At 41.0% G+C, this 15,873-nt stretch overlaps 1 pseudogene; it reads left to right on the top strand.

The window, feature by feature from the left end:
* Nucleotides 1–15,363, top strand: part of LOC110194756 (motile sperm domain-containing protein 1 pseudogene) — a 100,707-nt pseudogene extending 85,344 nt beyond the window's left edge.
* The last annotated feature ends 510 nt before the right edge of the window (nt 15,364–15,873 follow it).

The following is a 15,873-nucleotide window of genomic DNA, read 5'->3' as shown; positions in this document are numbered from 1 at the left end:
TTGATGGGCATCCCCTCAATTTCCAATTCTTTGACACTGCAAAAAGAGCTGCTAGAAATATTTTTGTACGAATAGGTCTTTCTCCTTTTTGTTTCTGATCTCTTTGGGATACAGATCTAGTAGGGGTATTGCTGGGTCAAGGGGTATGCACAGTTTGATTGCCCTTTGGGCACAGTTCCAAACTGCTCTTCAGAATGGTTGGATCAGTATACAATTTCACCAACAGTACATTAATGTCTTAACTTTCCCATATCCCCTCCAACATTTGTCACCTTCTTTTTCTTTTATATCAGCCAATCTGATGGTGTGGCAGCTCAGAGTTGCTTTAACTTGCATTTCTCCAATCAATAGTGATTCAGAGCATTCTTTCATATGACTATAGACAACCTTAATTACCTCATCTGAAAACTGCCTGTTCATATCCCCTGATGACCTGTCAACTGAGGAATGGCTCTTATTTCTATAAATTTTACTCAGTTCCCTATATATTTGAATAAATGAGATCTTTATCAGAGAAACTTGCTGTAAATTTTTTTCACAGTAATGATTACTGTGTATTTCCCTCCATCCTATTTTCCCCGCTTATCCTAATCTCTCTCTTTTCACCCTGTCCTGCCTCAAAAGTGCTTTGTTTCTGACTTTTACCTCCCCCAATCTGCTCTCCCTTCTATCACCATCCTCTTTCCTTGCCCCTTCCTCTCCTACTTTCCTGTAGGGTAAGATAGATGTTTTTTGGGGGGTGGCTAGGCAATGGGGACTTACACAGGGTCACACAGCTAGTGTTATGTGTCTGAGGTTGCATTTGAACTCAGGTCCTCCTGAATCCAGGGCAGGTGCTCTATCCACTGAGCCACCTAGCTGCCCCGGGTAAGATAGATTTCTATACCGAATTGAGTGCGTATGTTATTTCCTCTTTGAGCCAACACCTATGAGATTAAGATTTATGTGCTCCCCTCTACCTTCTCCATCTTCCCCTCTACTGTAAAAACTCTTTCACACCTCTTTTATGTGAGATAATTTACCCCATTCTACCTCTCCCTTTCCATGATATAATAGTAACTGACGTTTATTCACCCAGGGGTCACACACCTAGTAAGTTGTAAGAGGCAGTCCTGGTCTGTATCACTAGTCACTCAACTCCACCACTGAAAGACTAGTTTTGACTTGTTCTACTTGACCTCAGGAAGCTGAAGGAAGAGCAGTGAGTGGGAGTTTCTGGGAGTCTTGATATCAGGAAAACCTTCCCAACAACTAGAATTGTCCCAAAGTGGAATGTGCTGCCCGGAGGAGGGAGGTGGGTTCTCCCTAGTTGGAAGGATTTAAGCAGACACTGGATAATCACTTGTTCAGTATGTTGTAGTGAGAAATTCATATTCAGGTAGATGTTAGACTACATAGTCTTGGTGTCCTTTCCACCTCTAAGATTCTGTGATTTTGAATCTTCCACTCCTTTTCCCCTGGATGTCCCAATCAACCCCTGTGCTGCCTTCCACCCAAAGGGTGGGTCAGGTTGAGTTTGTAACTAGGAGGTCTCTATTTGGTGGAGAACTCTTGGTAATTGGAGGGGCGGTGTTCAGTCTGATCAGAGATCACTCTGATTTTGGAGCTGCCCCCCTCTGACCAGCAAAATTAACTAGGCATCCACTCCGACTTCTCAACTCCCTTTCCTTACCTAACAAGGCCTTCTTCCTCTAGGCAGACACCAGAGACACTGCTGGCTGGAGCTCATTGCCAGGCCCCCACCTCCTTTCTCCAGGGCCACCTCCTAGAGGGCCTCTGCCAGCTTCCTCCTCCTGAGTCAAGTTAGCTGGAGGGGCTGAAGATTGGAACAGTGAACAGTACACTGCCCCCAGATCCTGGCTTTGAATGGAGACTTTGATCAGCTCCTGTTAATGGCCTTTCCCCACCTCTTTTCTTTTGGTATTTTAAAATATTTATTTAATTATTTGTTCACTTGGTCTGTGCGGGCAGACACAGTCAGATAGCTAAAGGTCATTGGAATGGAACCGTTTGGCCTGAAATCAGCTTCAGCAGGTTTGCCAGGGGACGCTCTGTTCTACTGTATCTTGGCACAGACATAAACACTAGGCTGAAGCCCACTTTCTTTCTCTTCTTTCAACTTCCCTTCATTACTTTTTGTTCTCTTTTCCTTCCTTCCTTTCTTTTCTTTTCTTTCCCTCTTTGTTTGCTGTTGTTCTTACCTATACATTTTGTAACCTTTGGTTGGTCAGTCTGTGTCTCTGGCCAAAGCTGGGGGCTCAATCCCATCTGGTCTGCTCATCCATTTGTTTAGAGGAAACTTAAGAAATTCCTTTGGTGGGAACAGGAATACAACTTCTCCCTCACTACAGAAAGAAGATCACTGAATGAGACACCAGAAGGAGGAGAGGCCTCTCTGTGTGGGTGACATAACCCTTCAATGTTTCTTATTTTTGTGGTACAATCCCTTCAGGGATCACTGGGTTGAATGCACCGTGGGTGGGAGTGTTCTTTTGGGAGACACCCCCCATGAGGGGCCACCACCGTGTGCATATGACCTGTGTCCCTTAGAGGGAGGCCTGTCTATACGAGTCATTGCTCTGAGGTGTCACTGTGTGAACCCTACCCTCTTAAGGTTCATTGTCTATGGAGTATGCCCCCCCACACAGGACTTACTACATGGGACACAACCCTCAACACAGCCTCAGGAGTCACTTTATGTATGACAGGCCCCTCAGGGGATCACTGTGGGGGATGCCCTTTGCAGAGCTTCCTCTTTACATGACATATCCACTATATCCTCAACATAAGCCTTTTAATGATTGTATGAATTTCATGCCTCCTTGGGTAGCAAAGCATGGGGTAGAGCTCTTCGCTAGGCAGCACCACATATGTGATATGCCCTAGGGGAGTAAAGAATGTCACCAACCCTGAAGGAAATGCTCTGTGTATGGTATGTTAGGGGTCCCAGGCTCTGGGACACACCCTGCTTAGGGTTCACTGGGGTTGGCTGCACCCCTCAAGAATTCAAACTCTGTTCCAGTGGCATAGAATGTGCCATCTCTCAGGGATGATACAGTCCTCAGAGTTCATTGCTACAAAGAGTCATTTCCCTTAGCAATTACTCTCTGTTATGAATAACAAAATCTAGAATTGGGAGGGATTTCAGTTGATATTTAAGCCAATCCGTGCCCCCCAAAGAATCCTTACTGTTATATATGTGGCAAATTATTTCCAACCACTGAAGACTTCCAGTGAAGGAGAACCTACCCACCACCTCTTGAAGCAACCCATTTTACACTGGGATAGTTTTAAATTTTTCCTGGCCTAGATTTGCCTCTTTGCCCTTCCCACCCCCCAGCTCCTGGTTCTGCCTTCTGGGGCCAATCCAAAAAAAAAAAAACAACTCTTTCTCTTTCAAACAAAAGCCCTTCAAATATATGAACATAGCTATATAGTTCCACCTAAGCTTAACATCTCTACTACCTTTGACTGGTCTTTATATGACAAAGAGCCCTGGCCCTTCACCATCTTGGTAACCTCCTCTGTACACTCTTCAGCTTTTCAATGTCATTCTCAAGCAGTGGCACTCAAAACACTCAAGTATAGGGAGGCTATCACATCCTTGTTGCTGGAGCCTATGCCTCCATTCATGGAGGTCAAGGTCACATTAACATTTTTGGTTGTCACATCATACAGTGGATGAATATCGAACTTGCAGCCCACTAAAACCTCCAGATCTTTTTCAAAACAATTGCTATCTATATCTCCCAGGTCCTACACTTGTCAAGTTGTTTTTTTGAGCCCATGTCTACGATTTGTCACTAAGCCTTTCTTTGTAGATTCTGCCCAATGTTCTAGTTGGCCAAAGTCTTTCTCAATCCTGACTGTCATCTAATGTGTTAGTTATCCCTTCCAGTTTTGTACCGTGTGCAAATTTGGTAAGTGTGCCATTTATATCTCTAACCAAGTCACTGACAAAAATGGTCAACACCATGGGGCCAAACAGAAATTCTGCTCCCTTCCCCCTACCCAGGGTACTCCACTGGAGATATTCTGCCAAGTTGGCATCCAGCTATTAAAGACGACTCTTTCCTTTGAACCTGGCCATTGAAACAGTTTCAAATTATGTTTCTAATTATGGTTTAGACCACATCTCTTCACCTTTTCCACAGGAATAGTACTAAAAAAGATCATTTGCCACAATCAAACTTGAATTTATACCAGCAATGTGAGGATGGTTCAACATTTGGAAAACAATCACCATAATTTATCACATTGCAGAGGAAAGGACAGGGGGTTGGAGAGAAAGGAATAAACATTTACTAAGTGCCTACTTTGTGCTAGACATTATGCTAAGTACTCTATAAATGTTATCCCACTTGATCCTCACAACAATCCTGGGAGGTAGGTATGATTGTTATCTCCATTTTAGAGTTGAAGAAACTGAGGTAAATGGGGTCAAATAACTTGCCCGGGGTCACACAGCTAGTAAGTTTCTAAGACAGAATTTGAAATCAGGACTTCCTGACTCCAGGCCCAGTATTCTATCCATTTTGTTAACTAGCTGTCTATTAAAAATACATCTAAAACCATATGATTATCTCAGTAGATGAAGAAAAAAAACTTTCAGCAAAGCATTTCTTTATCCTAAAAACTCCATATAAACTACAGGCATAGAGGAATTTTTTTTTTCTTAATATGCTAAAGCAAGCATCATATACAATGAGGACATCCTTGAAGCTTCCTAATAAATACAAGCAAAAAAGCCTCCTATCTCCACTTTCATTTGCCATAGTTATAGAAATGCTAAAAATATCAGTCAGAAAAGAGAAAGAAATTAAGGGAATAAACATGGGTAAAGAGGAGACAAAGCTACACCTATTTGCTGATGACATGATGGTTTACTTAGAGAGTTGACAAAGGAGCTAATGAGACAATAGCATTATAAGTTGAAAGCTACAAAATTAACTCACAAAAATCAACAGCATTTCTGTATCATAACAACAAAAGCCAGAAAGCAACGATAGAAAGGATGCTACCATTTAAAATAACTACAAAATGCATAAAACACCTGAGACTCAACCTACTAAAGCACCCTCAATATCTGTATTGATATGATTATAAAATGTTCCTTAAAGAAATAAACAATTTATATGCCTGGAAGAAGATTCCATGTTCCTTGTTATAAATAATAAAATATATAATAAATAATAAAAATAGCAATTCTATCAAAGTTAGTATAGTGATTTAGTGCTACACCAAAGGGATAGCATAAAGAATTAAACAGAAAAATAGCACAATTAATTTGGAGGAAAATAATTCTAGAATATCAAAGGAAATAATGGGAAAAAATGTAGGAACAAAGAGGGAACAGCATGTCCAGACTTGATAGTATATTATAATGCAGCAGGCATCCAAACCATTTGATGTAGGTTTGGGGTTTTTTTTAATAGAAAAAAATCAAAGGGACAGACTATAAATGGAAAAATAATAAATTCCAAAACCTAATAACCCTGTGTTTGGGAAAGCCCAAAACATAAATTACCTAGGAAAGCACTTCCTATTTGACAAGAAATGCTGGGAAAACTCAAAAGCATTCTGATACAAATTAGATTGAGACCAACATTTTACAACATGTTCCATACTACATTCAAAATGGATATGTGACCTTAATAAAAAAAAAAAAGGGTATGCAATAAAACACTAGAAAAGATCAGATATCTTTATCTTTCATAACTGTGGGGAGGGTGTGAAGATAAAGACAATGCAAAAAGATTAAATTATTAATTTTTACTAAATTAAATCACAAACATTTTACATGAACAAAATTAATATCACTAGGATAAAAAGGGAAGTAGCTGACTGGGGAAAATATGTGTGACAAATGTCTCTGATGAGGACCTGATATCCAAGATATACAGACAACTAACCAATATATAAGACCAAAATCCATTCTCTAATAGACAAGTGGTCAAAAGATATGAACAAATGCTTCTCAGAAGAATTGAAAATTAAGAATAACCACATGAAAGAATAATCCAAATAACTAATAATAAAAAATGCAAAGCAAGACAACTCAGAGGGTTCACCTCATACCCAGCAGTTTGGCAAAGATAAAAAAGATGGGAAGAGTCAATGTCGGAGAGGCTGTGGAAAGATAGGCATACTGATGCATTGATGGAACTACGAGTTGGTACATCCGTTATAGAAAACAATCTAGAATGATGTTAAGAAAGTGGCTAAAGTGTCCATATACTGACTCAGAGACCTGAAGGAGGTCTATCACAAAAAGAAAATGAAAAAATTTATAGCACCACTTTTTGTGGTACCAAACAACTAGATGGGGGTGAGGAACCTGTGGCCTCCAGGTTGTCATAGGTTCCTCACCCCTGAACTAGAAATAAAGTAGATGCACTTCAACTGGGGAACAGCTAAACAAACTGTGGTCCATGAATGTAATGGAGTATCATTGTGCTACAAGAAATGATGGATCTGGTGAATACAGAGAAGCATGGGAAGACTTATAAGAACTCATGCAAAGTGAATTAATCAAAACCAGGAAAACAGTCTACACAATGACTACAACAACGTAAACAGAAAGACCACCACCAAAACACTGAAGTTGAATGGAATTGAATTTGAATTGAAACACTGAACTGAAATTGAATGCTGTGGAATTATATGACTGAGCTTGGCCCTAGAGAAGAGAGGTAAGAAGACACCTCCCTCCACTCCCTACACACCCTGCTCTGAGAATTGGGAGGGATATGAGTGTGGGATAATACAGATAATGTCAGATATTTTTGATATGTTGTTTAGTTTTCAGATTTTTTTGTTTCCTCCTTTCTTCATACTTAATTATAAGGGATAACTCTCTGGAAAGGTTTGAGGGTGAGGAGGGATACAGTGGGAAATATATTTGATAGAAAAATAAATATATTAATAATTATTTTTTAAAAAGAATTGTGTGAGAGACTTCTTTAAATGCTTTGCTCCAATCTAGGTAAACTATAACTACAACAATCCCCTCATTTCTGTCCTCTAGGCATTATTTTCTTTGTTACATACCACTCAGAGGTTCCTCACTCCCATCTAGTGTGTGGCACATAGTAGGTGCTTAATAAATGCTTGGGGACTGACAGACAAGTCTATTCGGGATTATCATCAGTGTGAGACATACTGCTCAAGGGGTCAGTTACTGTTTGTGTCACATTTCCCATTGGATGTGGACATTTACGGTACTGAACCTTCTCTGGAACATCCCTTCACCATGCCAGCCCCTTTCTCCCACTAGTGAGACCCTTTGATGGTCTCCATTTTGGGGACCATGTCGTGCTTTATTTACCCTCCTAGCTGTGTTTCTGACTCTCAGATTTTGGGCTGGCATTAAAAATGTTCAGTTCACTTTCATATGTTATCTTCCCCCATTAGAATATAAGTTCCTTGAGGGCAGGAGTCATTTTTCTATTTGCTTGTATTTGTATCCACAGTACTTAGCACAGTGCCTGGCATGTAGTAAGTGCTTAATAGATATTTGCTGCTTCACCATTGACATTCTCTGTTCTAACATCCCTTCCAGCTCTGGAATTTTGTGCTTTAAGATTCCTCCCAGCTCTAACATTCTATGAGGCTATAAGTCTGCCTATATATTTCAATTAATCCTGAGGCCATCACTTTGAGAAACTGATGCCCTTCATTCATTCATTAAATAAACATGCATTAAACACACATTAAGTGAATAGCCCTCTGTTGTCGGTTGCCATGAAAAGAAATCAAGATAAATTAGATCCAGTCCTTTCAGGCCAATAAGAGGCAAAGACACACGCAAATAGCTCCAGTACAAATCAGAACATAGTAAGGGCTACATGAGATAGAGAGACAACATATTTTAAAGAGATGATTCCTGAGGTAGAAGAGGTGACAGTGAAATTTGAATTTGGCACAGAAAGAAATGGAGTATTTTAATGGAAAGAGATGGAGGAGAGGGAAGTCTGTGTGCCTACCTAAAAACATTTCTAGCAGTTTGTGATTAGGTTCAAGTTAATCATATCTAAGGGAAGCCAAACCAGTCTTCCCACAAGGTGGGAGGAGGTGCTTTCATCTAAAGCCTTCTGACCCAAAGAACCTAAGGGGAAAAAAGTCTCTGGCCTTCTAGTTTTATAAGCTCAAACTTCTTGGCTATACAACACAATATATGAGGCAGAGATATAAAAGAAGTCCTGAATTTGGAGTCAGAGGACCTGGGATTGAAACCTGGCTCAGCTACTTATTCGTTGTGTGAAATTTGGGCAAACCATTTCTCTGGGCATCTGCTGAATTCTCCATAAAATGTGGGGACTGGACAAGACTCTCTCCAACATCCCTTCCAACTCCAATCTGTAAGCCTATGTATGATTGTATAGGTCCATTCCAATTCTCAATTCTAAATCCCATCTAAATCTCATTTGAAGAGATAATTTCTTCCCCTTCCTTTAGCAATTCTCAATTTTACTATGGCTCTGAATATTGATTGCTCCGGGATATTAATGAGGCCAGGTGAGTCCTATTCTCTCTTGGCAGGGCTCAGAGATGTAGGGAAATAAAGGATGTCTGACGACAGGTAAATGTCACTTTACACATAATGAATATGCAGCCTAGAGAAAGTAAGTGATATTTACAGGTCACACAGGGAGCATCATGTTCAGGATTGAACCCTCCTCAGAGAAGACTTCCCTGACTGTTCACAACTGCATTAATATATCACTTTAAGGTTTACCAGGCACTTTCTTCAGGATCTTCTGGGGAGATAGATAGTACAAATATTTTCATCCCCATTTTACAGAAGAGGAAACCCTACCACAGAGAGATAAGCAGCTTGCCCACGATTAATGTCAGAGCTAGAATTTGAGCTCAGGGCTTTGTAACTCCAACAGCCAACGTTCTTTCCACTGTACCCTCAAGATGCCTCTACTAGAACTTCCTCTCTCCTCTGACCATCCACAGCTATGGAGTCTATAGGCCCAGAAAGTAATACCAACTTGTGCCTTCAATTCCTAATTTCTCTTTACTTATTGAAGGGCATTACTTGCTCTTATATCATTAAGTTGATTAGACCTTCAACACTGGAGCGTCAAGAAGGAAAGAAACAAGCATTTATTAAGCACTTCTTGTGTGCCAAGCCCTGTGCTAAGCACGTTGCAAATATTATCTCATTTGAGTACTGGGAAGAAGTTACTTATATTATCCCCATTCTGCAGATGAGGAAACTGAGGCCATGATCCAACACCACTGGTCACTTCCTAAAGCCTGAGACTAGCTTCAATCTGCTTCCTAAAGGCAAGACCCAACCAACTCCAGGCTGCCTTCTTCAGACTACCCAGGTATTCCCCATCTTGGAAAAGTGTCAAATGGGCACGGCCACCCCCCTCCAAGGATCCTAGGCAGGTTCTGTTGTTGTCTGATGTTCTCTTATTTATGACTGCATCAGACCCATTAGAATAATATTGCTTCATAAATCTAGAGGCTAATACCCTCCCTCATTTTTCAGATAAGGAAACTGAAGCCCAGGGAGGAAAAGGGACTTGCTCAAGATCACATATAAGATCCTAGATCTAGAGCTGGTGGAGTCCTCAGAGGTCAGCTAGTCCAACCCCCTCACTTTTACAGTGGGGGAAACTGAGGCCCAGGGAGAGAAAGGGACTGACCCAAGGTGGCACAGAGGATCCTAGATTTGGAGCTGGAAGGTACTTTGGAAGTCATCTTGTCCAACACTTTTTTATAGAAGAGGAAACTGAGGCACAATGGAAAGAAGAGACTGGCTCAAGGTCACATACAGAATCAAAGATCTGGAGCTGGAAAGGATTTCAGAGGCCATCAATTCCAACTTCTTCATCTTACAAATGAACAAACCAGGGCCCAGACAGGGGCCAATGCCTTACCCAAGGTTCTTGAACTTGAAAGGTCCTTCTTTTTACCACGCCACTTAACCTTTCTCAGCCTCAGTTTCTTCATCTATAAAATGGGATAACAATAGCTCCTACCTCATAGGATTGCTTTGGTCATTACATGATACAATATGCTTAGAGTTCTTCACAAACTTTAAAGCATGATACAAATGTTAGCTGTTATTATCATTATTAGCTTTTACTCTCCCGCTAACTTGCTCATAAGCTCTCATATTATGGGATCTGTTTCCTCCACTGCCGTTCCCACCACACTACAGAAAGAGTACACTTCAAACTTTCTTTGGGATTTTATCTGTGCCTCCTTCATGCATTTCCCACATCCTACTTTGCATGATACAACAAGCTCAGGGCCAAATCAGGCCTACCATAGGGTAGTGGGAAAAGAACTGAATTTGGAGTCAGGAAACGGGTTTGTCCCTGATTTTGTGTACGACATTAGGAAAATCGCCACCCCTTGTGTTGGATCTCAGTTTTTTCACCTGCAAAATGAAGAGGATGAATTTAACAATCTCTTTTAAAAAGAACTATTATTGATATCTTGTGTTTTGCATAGAACCCACATTTCCCACTATGTCTTCCCTCCCAGAGAGCCATCCTTTACCAAGAAAAAATGTTGTTCAATGAAAATAACATATCCAAAAGAACTGACATTGTATAACATGTTCCACACCCATAGTCCCCCACTTTTACAAAGTAGGGTTGGGTGGGGATGGTGTCTTCTCGTAGCTAGCTCCTCTTTGAGTGAAGTATGGTCATTATTGTTGGGGTGCTTGGGTGCTTATGCTTGGGTGCTTGTACTTGGGCCCCAATTTCTCCCTAGCCTCAGAAACACCGTCCCTTGATAATCATTTAAGACTCACTTGAGCCCAAATAAGGGCCAAAACCTAAATTAATCTTTTTCTCTCTGAGTGAACTAAAAACACCCCTCCCTGTGTCAGCAAATTCCAGGACCAGATAGAGCTGATCAGTATTCTTCCTGTTTGTTATCACTGGGCCAGGATGTCTGGGACCAGATACTCTCTTGAATAATGGGACTTTTCTTATCTTGAGTTTCAACTGAGAACTGACCACTCCTTAACCACTCCCTAATCCCACCCTGAATCCCCTAGTTAGCATATTTGACATATGTTTTATTGCATTTTATCCTATATAAACTTTACCTGTACCTCTCTAAGGTTGCAGGATCCTTTAAGAATCCTTGCCTGCTGAAAAGCATAACAATAAATCTTTGCCACCTTGAATTAAAGAATGCTTGAGTCTGTGAATTCCTTCCAGACAGCCCGTCCTGTACTCCAGTCTTTGAGGGGTTACAACCTCTCAACCTCTCAGCCCACAACATTTATGGCGCCCAACGTGGGGCTAGTCTGAAGTCTCAAGCCTTCTTCGACTCAAGGTAAGCCTCCCCCCTCCTCTCGCCCTGTAGTTGGGTCGTCCCTCAAGCACCTAGGAAGGCTTGCTGGGGCTGGGTCGAGCCTGCAACAGGCTCTAGCGGATTTCCCTCTTGACAAGGGATCCCTTGTTGGGAACTTCTGCCGGTTTTTTTCTCCCTCACCAGGACGCTGGTCGAGGTGAGTAGACTACAGGAGCAAGTCCTTTTTTTTTGTTTTTTTTGTTTTTTTTTTTTTAAGGCTTACTGGCAAAGAGGATGGGCAATCTCCCTCTACACCTTGAGATTCGCCCCTAGGTTATCTTTTAACAGAACTGGAGAAAGCTCATTCTCCAAAACCTTAAGAAAAATTTTTGCCTGGTCTCCATAAGATCTGGAGAATCATGAAAAATTGTCTGTTTTGTACAGGGGAAGTCTCTCTGAGTTTTTGGATTATCCCTGTCATTATCATGTTATCTGTTCTATGTTTGTGTTTGTCTGTGTAGTGTGTGGTGTCCGTGTGTGATCTGAAACCCTTTGCAGCCAGGGCTGTAGCTGGACTCTGGAATGCCGTTTTTTTCTTCTTTCTCTCCCTCCCTGATAACAGCAGCTTCAGAGGAGTGGGTGGATGAGAAAGGGAGAAAAATACTTTATTATTTAGGTTACATAATTGGTAAAAAGTAAGTTAAGAAGGATCCTCAAAGTGTCAGGTCAGAATTAGAAAGATGTTAGATATGTGCAGTTTTATGTTCAGAAAGCTTAAGGAAGGTATAATTTATTTGCACAGTGTGAATAGAGGGTTTGAGAGTAAAAAGGTTTTGAAACTTTGGAGAATTGTAAAAAAAAAGATATTCTTTCTCCCTCTCTCTCTTTACATTCCAACCTTGGCCAAGTTGTTAAATGTGGAAGAGAGAAAGGTGAGGAAAGAAGAGGTGAATCTTTTCCCAATCTTTTCTGCCTCTCATAAAAAAGTTTTTGCATACCAGAACACAACCAAAAGGTAATTTAATTCATTCTGGTAATATTTCAAACGAAATGTGATGCTCTTAATTTAATGCTTAAGTCAGAATTTATCATACTATTTGGAAGTAAAGTAAATTGGGAAAATGTATGGATCTGAAATTTGCTAACTGGGTGACATTAAGCAAGTTACCTCAGTTTATCTCACATGATTGGAAGGTGCCTAACACAATGCCTGATAGAGGGCAGACACTATAAATGTTAACTACTGTTATTAGTTCCTTAATTAGATGTGACCAGTATGCAATGTCAATGGTGAAGAGATGCCTGATTTTCTTTGTAACAAAATTTGGAAATGCATTCAACAGAATTGGAGTCATCAGATTGGTAAACTTTTGTATTGTTTTGTCAAGCAGTTTTTCATAATTTGGATGTTATTAAAGTGTGAACTTAGAAAAACTACAGTGGGAAAACTGCAAAACCAGTTATATTATTTTGTCAGCCCTGCTAACCCTGTCCTATAATGTTTTATAACTGTCATTTAGTAAACTAGGTATTTTCACCTTTACCTGTAATTAAAGGAGGGCTTATAGCTAAAACAATTTGACTATCACTTATGAAAGTTATAAGATTGTTAACTAAGTTATTTGAAGTTACTGTTTTAATGTTAAAACCTAGAATTGTTAATTGATTACTGTGTGAAAAGGTGGGGATTGGGTAAAAGCCTTATCCAGATCAGTGCTGCCTATTCAAAACAGTCCTCTTTGGGATAAAGAAGTCGGCAGGCAGGGGCACCAGGATTAGCCCCTCCCTGGGGTATAAGGCAATTCCCCCTATTTTGTAAACTTGCCCTGGTCCCTGGAAAAAATCTGTGTAGGCAAGATCATCTGCTCTGAGAAAAGAACTTGTTTGGAGTTCCTAAACAATGAACTTGACTTGCTGAGAAGTTGCAAGTTTATGTACAGTAGATAGAAATTATTTCTAATGATTGGCTTTAACACCAGGACAAGTTTAAGTTTGAGAAAGGAAAATGTTAAGTGAAATCTCTTATGTATGTGAGTCCTGGTAAATCTTTATTGCTTATTGCAACTCTATGGGAGTAAAATTAACTGTATCTGGCTTTAAGCTGTGATTAGTGAAACTTGCTGTCTGGGGTAAAAGGCTCTTGGGACTATAACTAATTTTGTTTTGAGTTTGAATTTGGGTATAGTTGTCTGCGTTAAATCAGTATCAGAAATGCCACAAGCTACTCAGAACAGGTGGATGTCTGCATCTGGGAAAAAGCTGTGAGGACACTCTTAGCCTCAATCTAGGATGGGATCCTCCTGGCTCAGTTTCCCCATTGTGTTCCTTTGAGAAGGAATGTTTCCCACCTGACTATTCCTGAGTCTGGCTATGATGTGGAATTGATACTGCATGATTGGAGAACTGTGACTGTTATCTGAATTCAAACAGAGCTAAGGATTTTCTATCCTGTCATATTTGGATGTCACATGTCCCTGCCTTTTCCTTTTATGGTAGATTTCTCTGATCAGAGCAAGTGGTCAGTAAAAGACATCAGCACAATATAAGTATGTGAGATCTTGCTGTTTTGATCTGAATTTGTAGTCATCCCATGGCCTAAGTAAGAGTAAAATCAGTATTTGAATTTATCATATGTAAAAGATTCAATTTCTGGTGTGTAATTAGAGAAGGATAAACAAGCTTGCGGAACAAGATTGTGTATCTATTCAGTTGTGAGGTTAAAGTTAGGAACCTCTTTTGTTTAAGGCAGTTTTTGCAAGAGCCCCCCCCTCCCCAATGTAACCACCTCAGACGTCTTTGCCACCTCTTTTGTACTGGCCACTCCTTTATGGGAAAATTTTTCTATCTCAACATCCTGTTTCTCAACAGGGAATCATTTCCTTGCTTGGGAGACAAGTTCTATGGCCACTATATGGGTAAAGACCCTTGCCAGAGGAGGGATTGTAAATGTCTCTGCTGGTCTCTTGACTTGCACCACCTGTAATGATGCCTGCAGTAATGTGTCCCCAGAACTTTACCTCTGCCAGCCGCACCACCTGTTCTGAGGGAACACTCCCTACTTGCACCTATGACCAAATTCTTCCAGGCACTCTCCTAGTAGGTATTTCTTATTTAACCTTCTCTTCCTAGTTGACACACAATGTTACTGCCCCTTCTAGCTGTAACACTCTTATTGATCTTCTGAAAGTTTCTCTCTTAACTGGAATATTGGTATGTAATCATACTGATCCATGGGGGCATTCATGCTCAGTATCTTTTATAAACAGGTCCCAAATGTACCCCTAAAGGATATTCCTTCCTTTGTGGGATGGGTGGGCCAGGTGGTGAGGATTCTGGGGAAGAAGTAAAGCAAAATGCCAGTACTTGGCAGGACCCCAGGACTGTTGTTCTGGCCATCTGGTGTTTAACAACTATAAGTATTTTGGTGTGTATTCCCTTGGATTTTTGGCACCACCTTGACCATTTTCAATATTATTACACCCAGTACCTCCACTCTAACAAGAGTGAAGCGTGGGTTCTGGGACAATGTTCTCTGGTACCTTAAAAAGGGAACAGAGTATCTCATGCCTTGGTATGGACATTTACAACATGAGTTCATTCTTTCAAACCTGACAGGGACCATTCACCAATTGGCAAATGACACAGCTTATGGTCTCTGGGACATTCAGCAGCTTCTGGATTCCCTGGCAAATGTGGTCTTGGATAATCAGATAGCTTTGGATTATCTACTTGCTAGTGGAGGTGTCTGTGCCCTGGCCAACACCTCCTGCTGTATGTATATTAATAACTCTCAATAGGTGGAGCTCAATAGGACTAGAGAAAATCACCTGGATGTGAGACATCCATAACAACCCTTAGTACACCAGGACATCCTCTTGGGGATCCTGGCTTCTTTCTATGTTAACCCCTATTCTTGTCCCACTCCTGATTATATTCCTTTTACTTCTCTTTGGCCAGATTTGTCCCCTCTAGGCTCAGTGCCCTCCACTTCTAGATGACTGCTCAGACTGGGTACCAACATCTGTCCGAGACCTCAACCCATCACCCCTTGGATCTGGCATCGGCCAAGTTCCGGAAACTGGCTGAAGAACCGACCCCTTGAACAGAGGGACCCCAGGAGGCAGGGACAGCTCTACGCCCAAACCCAGCAGGAAGCAGTTTCAGAAGCTGAGACCATCGTCCCCAACCCCAAAAGATTTTGGGTCCCATCTGTTTAAGGGGGGAATGTTGGGGTGCTTGGGTGCTTATGCTTGGGTGCTTGTACTTGGGCCCCAATTTCTCCCTAGCCTCAGAAACACCGTCCCTTGATAATCATTTAAGACTCACTTGAGCCCAAATAAGGGCCAAAACCCTAAATTAATCTTTTTCTCTCTGAGTGAACTAAAAACACCCCTCCCTGTGTCAGCAAATTCCAGGACCAGATAGAGCTGATCAGTATTCTTCCTGTTTGTTATCACTGGGCCAGGATGTCTGGGACCAGATACTCTCTTGAATAATGGGACTTTTCTTATCTTGAGTTTCAACTGAGAACTGACCACTCCTTAACCACTCCCCAATCCCACCCTGAATTCCCTAGTTAGCATATTTGACATATGT

This window comes from Phascolarctos cinereus, unplaced genomic scaffold (genome assembly GCF_003287225.1).
Source record: "Phascolarctos cinereus isolate Bilbo 61053 unplaced genomic scaffold, phaCin_HiC Scaffold_8;HRSCAF=390, whole genome shotgun sequence".
NCBI classification, from domain to species: domain Eukaryota; kingdom Metazoa; phylum Chordata; class Mammalia; order Diprotodontia; family Phascolarctidae; genus Phascolarctos; species Phascolarctos cinereus.
Note: the sequence above shows the minus strand (reverse complement) of the source record. Positions and strands in the feature narration are given on the sequence as shown.